The sequence below is a fragment of the Pseudophryne corroboree genome, assembly GCF_028390025.1.
Source record: "Pseudophryne corroboree isolate aPseCor3 chromosome 3 unlocalized genomic scaffold, aPseCor3.hap2 SUPER_3_unloc_27, whole genome shotgun sequence".
NCBI classification, from domain to species: domain Eukaryota; kingdom Metazoa; phylum Chordata; class Amphibia; order Anura; family Myobatrachidae; genus Pseudophryne; species Pseudophryne corroboree.
In genome coordinates this window covers 512650-525772 of record NW_026967516.1, presented here as the reverse complement: position 1 = coordinate 525772, position 13123 = coordinate 512650, and the positions used below count along the sequence as shown (strand labels likewise).

At 43.4% G+C, this 13123-nt stretch overlaps 1 long non-coding RNA gene across 1 annotated transcript; it reads left to right on the top strand.

Annotated features, from left to right (window-relative positions):
* The first annotated feature begins 8953 nt into the window (after nucleotides 1-8953).
* LOC134983863 (uncharacterized) lies at nucleotides 8954-12603 on the top strand. Its single transcript, XR_010191693.1, has 3 exons — nucleotides 8954-9492; nucleotides 10785-11375; nucleotides 12502-12603. It is a non-coding gene; the product is annotated as an uncharacterized LOC134983863 (long non-coding RNA).
* The last annotated feature ends 520 nt before the right edge of the window (nucleotides 12604-13123 follow it).

Sequence of the window (13123 nt, the reverse complement as noted above, 5' to 3'; positions counted from 1 at the left end):
CTGGGAGAGAGTAACATGGAATGAGGAGCTGGTGCAGCTGGGAGAGAGTTACATGGAATGAGGAGCTGGTGCAGCTGGGAGAGAGTTACATGGAATGAGGAGCTGGTGCAGCTGGGAGAGAGTTACATGGAATGAGGAGCTGGTGCAGCTGGGAGAGAGTTACATGGAATGAGGAGCTGGTGCAGCTGGGAGAGAGTTACATGGAATGAGGAGCTGGTGCAGCTGGGAGAGAGTTACATGAAATGAGGAGCTGGTGCAGCTGGGAGAGAGTTACATGGAATGAGGAGCTGGTGCAGCTGGTTAATGAGCTGGAGGAAATCACAGGAACTATACAGCAGCTGCAGCAAATAAAGAGTCAAAAGTTATCATAATGCTGATTCCATGGACCTGTGTGTGGCTGGCCAGGATGCTGATCCTGCCGCTGTACAAATCATTGGTACGTCTACAGCTGGAATTTTGTGTTACATTTTGGGCACCATATTATAAAAAGATATAGGAGAACTAGAAAGTGTTCAAAGGCGGGCTACTAAACTGATTAAAGGGTTAGAGACACTGGAGTACGAAGAAAGGCTTGCTAAGTTATATATGTATACACTAGAAAAGCGGCGACTAAGAGGAGACATTATTAATATCATCAAATATGTAAAGGGTCAGCACAAGGAGCTAGCAGCGGATTTATTAAAAGGACCCTGTATAGGACACGTGGGCACTTGCTGAGGCTAGAGGAGAGAAAATTCCGCACACAATGTAGGGAAGCGTTCTTCACGGTAAGGGCAATAAAAATTTGGAACTTCCTGCCGGAGAAGATAGTAATGGCAGACTCTGTAAATGTATTTAAAAACCGATTAGACACATTTCTAACTGGAAAGAGTATCCAGGGTTATAGCATTTACCACAGTGACATTAAACTGGGAGTGGTAAGAGTCATTGTTGTCAATTGGTACTAAGCCATTACATCAGCAGGTACATTATAATATGATCAGCTGATCACAGAATACAGGTTGAACCCGATGGGCATTTTGCCTCTTTTCAGCCTCACTAATTATGTAACTAGGTAACTATTACCTTATATAGGAGTTTAGCCGTATTCAGACGCATAGCAAAAGAAACAACAGTAATAATTATTAGACTCGTATGCATCCGGCACTTATCCAACTATTCGTACTCAAAAGGTAGATAGAGACTTAGTACTGTGTTACCTGGCTCAGTAGAGTGGGATACAGGGAGACTCACCCCGCTTCCAGGACTGATCAATACGTTAGCGAATGCTGAGTGGATCCAGACACTAATAGTGTACACACTCGCCCCATGAACCTACAGTGAACACAGACGTCCAAGTGAACACTGATGCACCAGTCACACAGCCTCCTATGCTGCGACTGGGTCCTTTTAGATACACAGCGTCTCAGACGGACGCGGGAAAACGGTTTATGGAGGGAGACTCGGAGGAAACTAGTCATGAACCGGGGGGAAGGGGTCACCAGGGGAGCATCTGACTCCCCACTGCTGACATCAGTCCCAGGGATCATGGCCTCATACTACCTCTGGAGCCTATGATCCCTAAGGCCTAGCACTGGTGCACCCTAGGTGGCAGCCGCGTCAGTAACTGTTTGGTAGTCTCCTCCAAAACAGTGCGGCTGTGTCCGTGTTCCCCTCTAAGCAGAACCGATGCCTTACCTTCTCCCCAGGGCCGGTTCCGGGGCTTCGGGCGCCCCGGGCGGCATTGGGGGCGTGGCTTCATACAGGGGGCGTGGTCAGTTACGTCCCCTGTACTGCTGTAGGATGTGCGGTGCGCGATGACGTCATCGCGCACCGCACAGCAAAGGTCCTCTCCACAAAGGTAAACTAGACGCTAAGTGTCTAGTTCCCTTCGTGGAGAGGACCATTGCTGTGCGGTGCGCGATGACGTCAATGCGCACTGCACTTCATTACAGTGAAGGTCCTCTCCAGGAAGGGAAATTAGACGTGTAGCGTCAAGTTTCCCTTCACTGCGGGCAGCCCACGAAGGGAAACTAGACGCGTAGCGTCTAGTTTCCCTTCACAACGGAACGGACAACGGGACAGCGGGCCACGGCAGCGGGGGGGCACCAAAGTAGCAGCGGATCTTTCCATGGTGCGGCGCCCTCCGGAAGGCGCCGGCGCCCTCTGGAAGGCGGCGCCCTGGGCAAAAGTCCTGCTTGCCCGTGGCAAGATCCGCTACTGCTTCTCCCCATGCTCCGGCCACAGCCTGGTAACTTCTGCTGGACTTGCTAGTATATCCGACACAGACGCCCGCCAAAAAGGCACTGTGTACACGTGGGTAAGCATTGTCACGACTCAGCGGGGATTTGTTGGAGTGACTCTTTCTAAGGTACGTATAAGACGCTTTTTAGAAAGATCACTCAAGAAAAAGACTATAAAAATAAAATAAGAAAGCTTATAGCTGCTAAAAACCAGCAGCCCTCTGACCATGGTCTGGCTCCTGTCACACTAAACAAAAAACTGATTTGCCTGAGCCAGGAGGTGGGGATACATGGATGGGCCCACTGCATGCTGGGAGACCAAAAGCTTTGACCGTTTGGTGCAAATCTGCTGTCGCGTCATCATATCCCAATGTTATCCTGTGGATAACCTGTGGACCCTGCAGGAGAAAAAACTGTTACAGCAGCTGGGAGAGTTACATGAAATGAGGAGCTGGTGCAGCTGGTTAATAAGCTGGAGGAAATCACAGGAACTATACAGCAGCTGCAGCAAATAAAGAGTCAAAAGTTATCATAATGCTGATTCCATGGACCTGTCTGAGGCTGGCCGGGATGCTGATGCAAAGGAGATCCAAGCTGGTGGTGAAGGAAACCTGCAGAGTTCCAGCTTAGATGTGGAGAGGTGGCTCTCTAGGAGAAGGTAGATCTGATGGCGGGTGACAAAGTGCCAGATGTGGTAGCTCCCAGGTACACATTGTGGATCTGGTGGTGGCTGTGGTCTCTCAGAGTCTGGTCTAGGATTGGCCATCAACCATTGATGATCAGGAATCATTGATGGTCTATACCTGATGATAACTAGTTTTACCATCAAAGGAAGAGAGCCAGGTAGTTACCCGCCATCGATAGTAGCTGTGAAGATACTGGGTTCCAAATCACTCAGGCACAGTGGTAGATGAAAAACTAACAGTGGTTTATTGAACAGAATGGGCTATAAACCGCTCAGCACACCTCTGTAATCCAATTCCACATGACAATTCCCACCACAAACTTCTGACAGAGCATCACTTCTTAGTCAAGGAGCATAGAATCTCTTTCAGCTCTCTGGTTAGCTCTACTTATATTCCTCAGAAGCTTCATATTACATGGAGTGTGTGTGACTTCTTTGTCTAAGGATCTTACAGCATTGGAATACAATACATATTCTAATCAAGGTGATTACATCAGCCAGAGAGCAACCATGTCTGGTCAGCTCACTGTTGGACAATAGGGAGAAAACAAAAAGGGACAATGGTACCTTATATGACTCATCCTTTGACTGTCCACTGTGGTGGTAGTAAACAATAGAAAACTAGGTCTAACATGAATACATTATCCAAAGGGTAACAGATAACGTAACACAATTGGATATATTAACAATATTAAGGTTGATTTAAACAATATTGGGTGAGCAGTAATGGACATGTTATGGAGAATGAGGAAACAGATGAATTGAATGTATAGGGATATGGGGATAAAAAGTACATATCTGACATAAGAAATGAGGCATAGCTATATTGTCTTCTCCTTTCCTCACAGAAGCCATGGGCCAGATGTTATTTCCCATCATTTACAGACTTCTGCCGCTGCACCGAGATGCTAGGCTGTCAGCCAGTAGCCCTGCACCGCTCCGGCTCTTACATATAGTGTGCTGTTCCTGCTGGGAATGGGATGCCCCATCCACCTCACTGACGATCATAATTCTTATCATATAGGCCCTCATTCCGAGTTGATCGCAAAGAGTCATCGCATCGCAAATGTCCGAAATGTAAGTATCTGCGCATGCGCAAATGCGTGATTACGCATGCGCGAAGACATACGTACGACAACTGTGCAAAATTACTTTGGACAAAAAAAGCCGTAACTGCCAAACGAAAACAAGGAGTGGCGTGGGCGTGGCGGAGGCGAGACTTCGCAATGCTCCGACATGGGCGTGAAAGTGGCCGTACTGTGTGGGAGTATGCAACTTGCAATGGGCGTGTTTTTCGCACATAAACTTTGTCGCTGTTAAAACTAACATAGGAAACCGTAGCAACATTCACGCAGCAGCAGAGTAGGTCTGCAGTTACTCTACATTTGCGAAGTACTGGTACAAGTGTGTATGCAGTAATTAGCAGTTAATTGGAGAGCACATTCATCTGATGTTCAATTACTTGTTAATTACTGAGCCCATGAAAGTTACCAACCAGCAATTGACTGAACACACATTACATGTTTATTCTACTCACATATTAATCTCACACACTGTTAAATAAGGTTGTTATTTGTGTTTAACTTGGTGTGTAAGCATTGTGCAGAAATGTTTGAATGTGTGTTAGACTACTAAATACAAACAAGTTACATTTTTATTTAAAGTTAGATAATTCTGCAACATTCTGATCAATTAACCAACACCCACATAATGCCGCATACACTATGATTTATTTTTCAAAGTCACAATAATATAGGTTTTTAACATCTGTCAATGTTTTCAATGATGTCATGTTGTCCAAAGATATTTTATCAAGTTGTCGTGTCTGTTTTATTAATATGGACATTAAAGTGTGGTGCAAAACATACCTTTTTTTTTTATTAAAAAAAAATTTGAAGGAGAATTAGCAGATTGGTCACCAAGTGTCTATATGTTGACATAATATTTTAGTAAGTAAGATTTTGCTAATGCATTACCTTCAAGAAATTGCACACATTTTGAAATTATATTTTTTATTTCAGAAATAATATGATCCAACATTTAAACATGGCTCCACATGAGTCTCACAGGCAGAGATAGACCAAGCACCAAGCAGATGGCACTGACAAATTATATTGCAGAACTCAGTACTCTGCAAATTTCTGCTTCTGACAAAAGTATCTTATAAAATCATAAATTCAACATATTTCACACCCTGCCACACAAAAATGTGACACAAACTGAGAAATAATTAGTATCCACCACACAAACACAACAATACACAGCACACTAGTGAGAGGAAGATGGCTCTGTTGTTTTTTAAAAGAAACTCACAGGCTACAATTCCTCCAAAACAGAAAAAAAGACATTTCACTAAGAGGGAGTGATCCATTCTGGCCACACAAGCCAAGTCCAAAATAACATAGAGGCAACTACAAAAACATGGGTGCTGCCCATCTGGAGAGACATCACTTTCTTCTTTTTGGCCCCGCCTGAGGCTGATCTTCTTTGCTTGGTCTGCGGAGTGACCTTCGTTGGGCCTGCCCAGTGTCCTGTTCTTCCTGGGCAGGGGCAGGGGAGGGAGCCGATGTGGTTGGCTCTCTGCCACTGTGGGCAAGGGAGACAGCGATGGCCTGGAGCCCTTGCAAGATGTTAGTTGCAAGGCTTTGGTTTGAGGAGGCCAGTTGTTCTTGGGCCTGCCTGATCTCTGCCAGACTTTGGCAGAGTTGAGCAACACCTTGCTCAACACAGGTTCGGATCTCAGTGAGCCGGACAGTTATCTGGCTTACCTCCCGGATGACCCCGTCTTGAAATGTGTTTAGGCTCTCACCATACCTAGCAATTTCAAGCAGGATCTCCGGGATAGCAGAGGGTTGGGTGGGGGGGCCAGTAGGAACCTGCATAGGTGGGTTTTGTTGGCCCACACTGGCAGACCCACTAGGTCCCTCCACCTCAGCCTCAACCACATAACCGGCCTGTGACTCAAACTGTTCACCCCCCTGTGCTGTGTTTTGTGGCAAGCAAATAGAAGAATGTGTGGGGGAAAAGTTGGAGTCAAAATTAGTTTAAGATTATTAATACAGTTCAAATTTCAGACAAATACATGTGTAAACTTACCTTCCAAGTCATGTCCCGTCACAATCTCAGGCAGGTCCGTGTCCATATGAGACACCCCTTGGCCCTCCTCATAACTCACACAGGCCATCGCCATCTCCTCCAAGTCAGTATACTCCACAGCGACAGGTGGTCCCCCCCCTGTTGCCCTTGAGGCATTCCACTCCGCAGCCCTCTTTGCCTTCAGGCGGGATTTGAAGTCGGCCCACCTACATAAATATTGTGAAAGAGGGAAAAAGTTGAGTCTTCTTATTGTTCAAAGTAAATATCTAGCACACATGTTCTGCTTGTGTTTGCTAGACATAACATGACATGTAACTACATTTTTTAGGCAACTTAGCACAGAAAAAGGATTGTCAAGATGCACTTACCGTCGTCTCACTTCCTGTGATGTTCTGACGACAGAGCCAACTTCATTCACAGATTTTGTGATGTCTCTCCAGATGCGTTCTTTGGAAGCAGCCCCCATGTTTTTGGGGCCCCTATGTATTTTGGACATGGCCTGCGTGACCAAGACACGCAACTCCCTCTTAGTGAATGCAGGCTGTCTTTTTTTCCGTCTGGAGGTAGCCTGTGAGGTTTCTTCAGCTTGGTCATCTCCATCTTCCTCCTCACTAGCAGCTTCTGTCTGCTGTGTTTGTGTGGCTAAAGTCAATTCTCCCTCAGTTTGCTCACTATGTGTGTGTGGCAGGGTATCCACACTCAATTCTTGAGGTTCAGAAGCAGAAATTTGCAGAGTACTAGGTCCTGCATTAACCTCCGCAGAGGCGTATTCTAACAAGCGCCTTTGACACTCTATCCGTTGTTTCTGCAATGCCATCTGCTGCTCTGCAATGCGGTCTATCTCTGCTGCGATTTGCTCACGAGAAGCCATGTTTGTGATGACGTGTGTACGCCGAGGTGTGTGCGCTTATATACCTACGTGCGACTCGTTAATTCACACAGGTGTACACTGTTATTCTGTTGAATGATTGCACTGCTTATTTAAGGGCCTACTGTGCATGCTGTAAGTGTTGGTAGTTTGGCGTTTGAGTTGTTGGCTTGTGCGGGAAGGTGATAGTGGAATTGGCAGAGTGAGTAATTGTCAAGCATACCTTTGTCCTTTTCTTTGCGTTTTGAATATAGACAGTCATTTTTTGTGTGTATTTTCGTTTGTGAGTATTCTGTTTTTTTTATATTTTTTTTGTGTTTGCAATTTTTTGTAATACATTTTAATGTTTTAATTTTTATAACACATATATATTTTGCAAGTCCATTTGTGAAAATATTCCCGTGCTTCTTTGTTTTGACTGTCATTAGTGTTCTCTTGTAGGAATCTACTTTTTGGTGAGCAAAACCAATTTTGACTTCATTTTTGGGTGTGGTCCACAAAAACAAGACTTTATTTCTTTAGGAGCAGGTAAGTGTCGTTGGCCTGTGTTGGAGTTTGTTTGTTGGAAGTGTCTGTATGCTGTTTTTGACTGTCATTTGTGTTCTCTTGTAGGTTTTGTTTTTTTGGTGAGAAAAACCAATTTTGTCTTTATTTTTGGGTGTGGTCCACAAAAACAAGACTTTATTTCTTTAGGAGCAGGTAAGTGTCGTTGGCCTGTGTTGGTGCTTGTTTGTGTTTTTTTTTTTTTTTTGTGTAAAGTTTGCTAAACAAAGTGTTTGGGGTTTCCAGGATTGATCTGCAAAGTAGTGTTTGTCTTTCCTGGACTAGGTACTAAATTTCTTATTATTTTTTTTTTTTTTTTCAAAAGTTTTTTTGCATTAATATATGTTTTTTATATCCAAATATTAAATTTAGTTTTATTTGTTTTTTTTTTTTGCATTTTTGACATGAATTCAACACAGAAAAAATGTACGCTCCTGCAGTAAGTTGACACCACAATTGTAAAAACAGTTATTGTGTAAAATTTTGGAAAAATTTGTTTTTTTTTTAAATGACATTTCTTAACATTCTCTCCAAAAAGTGTGTGATGTCAATACATATTGCGGCAGAAGCCCTACCTCCCCAACCCACGCCAGCACTCCCACCCCAACCGCCAGCCCCACAACCACAGCCGGCTCCTCATCAACCAAGGCAACGGAGGCGTGCTAGGCCACCAATTTTCAGAACCCGTGTCATACTTTTTGGGATGCCAGATGATGTGGTGGTGCGTAGATACCGGCTGCCACCACATCTAATCCTAGACACTCTCTCCATAATAGAGAGTGATCTGGAGTCTGAAATTCGGTATCCTACAGCAATACCACCATTGACACAATTCCTTGCAGTGTTACATTTTTTGGCCACAGGATCATTCCAGCATGTTGTTGGAGACCTGGTTGGCATGTCGCAGGGCCAGTTCAGTAAGGTCCTGCGACGTGTCTGCCAGGCTTTCATCAAGCGTGTTAAGCAATTTATTGCTATGCCTTTGGATGTTGGTGCCCTAGATGTGGTGAAGCGGCAATTTGCGGAAGGTGGTAGTCGCTTCCCACATGTTATTGGGGTTGTGGATGGCACACATGTTGCTATTCAGCCACCAAGACATAATGAAGAAATTTATAGAAACAGGAAACTGTTTCATTCTCTGAATGTAATGGTTGTTTGTGGGCCATCCCTCCAGATCCTTTCCCTGAACGCAAAGTTTACAGGAAGTTCCCATGATGCGTATGTCATTAGACAATCAGGGATATGGCAGAGATTAAGATCAAGTCAACGACCAGACATGTGGTTATTGGGTGAGTTGTTGCTCAAATATTTTAGTTACAAACTTACAAAAATATATGAAAATTGTGAACTAAAATTTTGCTTTTATTCCAACAGGAGACCGTGGATATCCTTGCACCCCCTGGCTCATGACTCCTTACCGTAATCCCAGGCCAGGACCACAGATGGCATTTAACTCCGCGCTTACTGCCACTAGGCAGCTGGTGGAGCGCACAATTGGTGTCCTGAAAGGGCGCTTTCATGTGCTCCACCGCACGGGTGGCGACATCATGTATTCGCCGGAGATGGCAAGTAAAATAGTGGTCCTGTGCGCAATACTCCATAATATCGCGGTAAGGAGTAGTGTCGAGCTTCCTCAGGCAGAGGAATTGCCTGATGAGGAGCCAGGGGTTGTGCCACGCTTCGGTGGGGGGAGTGTGACACGGAGGGGGAGCCAAGTGAGGGCAAGAATTGTAGCAGAACATTTCAGGTATAGTGTTTTTAACATTTATATTTGCACAAATAATACAACCCAGTATGCTTATGTATTTTTAAACATGATTGCATTTAGTATGTTCTTGTAAAGTGATTGGGTAATGCTGTTGTTGTGTTTGAATGGTTTTTTCTTTTTAAACACAAAAAACAAAAACACGTTAAGCTGACAATGTTTATGTAATAATTTAAATACTGTAATGATAATAAATAGTGTCCTTATTTATTTTATATCCTCAAATACTGATTATGTAAACAAACACACAAACAAATGATCCTCAATGTTTGACACTTTGTGACTGTCCAGCTGAATGATCACACGACCTGTGGTGAGTACACAGATATGTTTAGTAATTTTCAGTAAAGTCTGTGTCTCTGTGTGTTTATTCTAATTGTTTCTAACAAACATTTTTGCTTATGCTAATGCGAATTTCCGCTCGTGCAAAATAACACTCTGCTCTTCACAGCATTGCAAAGATCAATAAAGTTATTAGAAATGACATATTTTTGGCCAATCACATGCTAACAGACACTATAAATATATGCCCAAATAAGGAAAACGCCATTGCCATGATGCGTGCAGCACCGTTCTCCAGGCGGGAGCTCCGCGTGCTGGTAGCGGTGATGGACCGCCGCGTAGGCCGCGTTGGGCGCTTCATCCCCAATCGGGTGAAGCGCGAGGCCTACGCGGAGGTCCGCCGCCTGCTGCGGACTCGCGTCCGCAGCAGGCGGACAATCATCCAGCTCGAGAGGCGATGGAGTGATCTCCGCAGGCGGACTCCAGATTTGTTGGCGGAGATCCGCCAGCAAATCCGTGCTCTCCATACCCGAAGTAAGTTACATTACATAAGTTTTTTTGCTTAAAATGTGATAATGCTTCATCTTCCCAATTTTTAGCAAAAGGTTTTTTGTAAACCATTGTGCAAAACCATGTGCACTGCAGGGGAAGCATATGTAACATGTGCAGAGTGAGTCAGATTTGGGTGGGGTGTGTTAAAGCATCTCAATAATTTGCTGTGTTAAAATTAAACAGCCTGTATTTTCCATGGCCATAATTGAAAAAGTCCACCAAATCTAACTCTCTCTGCACATGTTATATATGCAACCCCTGCAGAGCACATGCTTTTGGACAATTGCAAACTACATTCCAGCTGTAATCCCCTTTGAATTACCTACATTTTACAGTAAGTGGTAGGCTAATTGCAACCTTCAGTCTCCTTTTTAGGAAATTAGGTCAGTGTGTGTGGTTAGGGGAAACAGTACTGACTGTAGTAAAGTGACACGAAACAAGTGCATGTTTCCAAGAAATAAGAAGCAGCCAGGAAACTGGTCCAAAATACTTGATAAGTGCTGGCTATATAATAAGGGCCCTTGAATAGTAATCTGGTGATGTTGCCTAGACAAATCACTATGACTCAATGGACTAGATTAAGGAATGAGCTTCAAAGTTAAAGTTTGGCTTCATTTTGTTTGCTATGGCCAACATGAAGAGGATCTTAACATGTTTGATTTTCTATTTTAAATTTAAAAAAAAAAAACATGTAACATAACATTTATATTTAAAAATCAATACTATGTAATTTTGCATGATTAAAAAATGTGGACAATATTTTCATTCTAGGACAACAACAACGGCACAACTCCCCACCCCCTTCCCCTTCCCACTCCCCCTCCCCTTCTCACTCCCCCTCCCCTTCTCACTCCCCCTCCCCTTCTCACTCCCCCTCCCCTTCTCACTCCCCCTCCCCTTCACACTCCCCCTCAGCTTTCCAGTCCCCCTCATCTTCACAGTCCCCCTCAGCTTCCCAGTCCCCCTCAGCTTCCCTGGCCCACTCCACTTTCCATTCCCCTTCTCACCACACCTCGCCATCTCTTTCTGGGACCCCTTCTCCTCCTTCCCATACCCCTTCTCCTTCCACTTCGACATCCCCATCTGAACCCCCCTCACCCTCTATTGCTTTAAATTTCTCTCCGCCCCCCTCGCCCTCTCAATCAGACCCCCCCTCTGAAATTGCGGCACTAATCCAGCCTCCTTCCCCCATCCAGCCTCCTGCCCCAATCCCTCCTCCTTCCCCAATCCCTCCTCCTTCCCCAATCCCTCATCCTTCCCCCATCCAGCCGCCTTCCCCCATCCAGGCAACATCCCCACCAAGTGAATGGGCAGAGGAAGCCCCTGCAGAACATTCCGGGAGTCTGGATGTTTCCGAGGAAAGTAAGTTTATTTAAATTTTATACAATAAGATTACCCACTTACACTTACAATGCCAAAACATGCAGTGTTGTACTGTTTGAATTCTTGGACCCTGGAAAAATATTTTAACATTTCATCATGGTGTACATGTTGCCTTTACATATTTGTGAGTGTCATTATATGTACAGTGTGTATGTGTGCAATGTTTTGTGTGTCCACTCTAGGTTGACACTCATTAGGTAGCCAGGGTTGGCAGGAGAACAGGGTTTATATGTGTTACTTTTTCTGGGAAACAGTTAGACCTGAGTGGAGTTTAGTATGTTTGCCTTTTACACTTGGGCCTGTGTAGTCTGAATATTTACACTTAAAAATCACATGCTTCACTTTGTTATGCAGCCTAATGACACACTGTTTTTTTGTGTGAAAGTTACATTCTCAAAATTAATAAGTGTTCGAGTCAAACATGTTTGCACTTATTTAGTAAGGGCAGCTTTCATGGAGTGTGGGAATGCTATGATATGTTGGCCTTCTGAAGATGTGGATATGCAGTGTGATGATGCAGGACCAACCCACTAAAAATAAAAAACAAATAAAACAACAAATGGGAATGAATGCCAACATGGTGTCACATTGACGAAGATGGTAGTTATCTTTAACATGGGATGTCGGACATAGCAACCAATAAGATTATACTTAAAAAATTGGGATCCACTTCTACAATATAATAATCATATTTTTGCTTGATTGCTATGGGCAACGTTCCATCTTAAATATAACTCACATAGTAGTAAATGTAACACATGGTCTGGAACACTTTAAAATCTGATAAAAAGGCTGAGCAGGCTTGTGTGTTCTGCTAATGATTGTACCATAAAACAGGCAGGATGTAGTAACTTTGACATTAAAGCAGGCCTGTCCAAACTGCGGCACTCCAACTGTTGAGAAACTACACATCCCAGCATGCCCTGACACAGCTTTGCCATTCCCTGACCACAAAACTGTGTAAAGGCATGCTGGTATATGTAGTTTCACAACAGCTGGAGTCCAGCAGTTTGGACATGCCAGCATTTAAGTGTGCTTTGCGCCTTGCTTGGCTAATAAGTAATGTAATTAAGTTATTAATGTTTGTGTTGCATCTTAATTTCAGATGTTGCAGTTGGAGATCCCACAAGTTTTTCAGGGATACTTTACATCATGCGCCAACACCTGCAAGGAATGATGGATTGCGTGGACCATTTGCAAAAATTTGCATGACTTTTATTCTTTGATTTAAAAAAAAAAAAAAATATTAACAAATACAAAAATAAAAAAGTTGATTAAAGTTAACCGGGTGTTGTGTTTATTAATGCAAAAAAGGATCAGCAGATTGGCAGGCAGAATTTGTTTTGTACAAAAAATTACACACATCTAACGTTACATTTTTACCAAAAAAAAAAGGAGATTATTGTGTTAAGAAACATGTAAACACCTTCATTCACAAACAACACCTTTAAAAATTAAAAAAGTGAAATAAAAAAAAAAAAAATTTACACTTTGACATGTTGATGGGCAATTATGGCAACAAAGTGTTAATTTTTTTTTATTCTCAGACTTAATTGTTTTGGAACATTATCAATCATTACACTAATTGGGTTCGTAATTGAAAAGGGCTTGTGGTCTTTAAAAGGAAAGGTGTCATTGCACTTAATAGGCCAAAAAAACATTTTTGTGCGTTTTACCTCAAAAGTGTGCATTTTTACTCAAAACTTTGTAAATATACTCAAACTTAG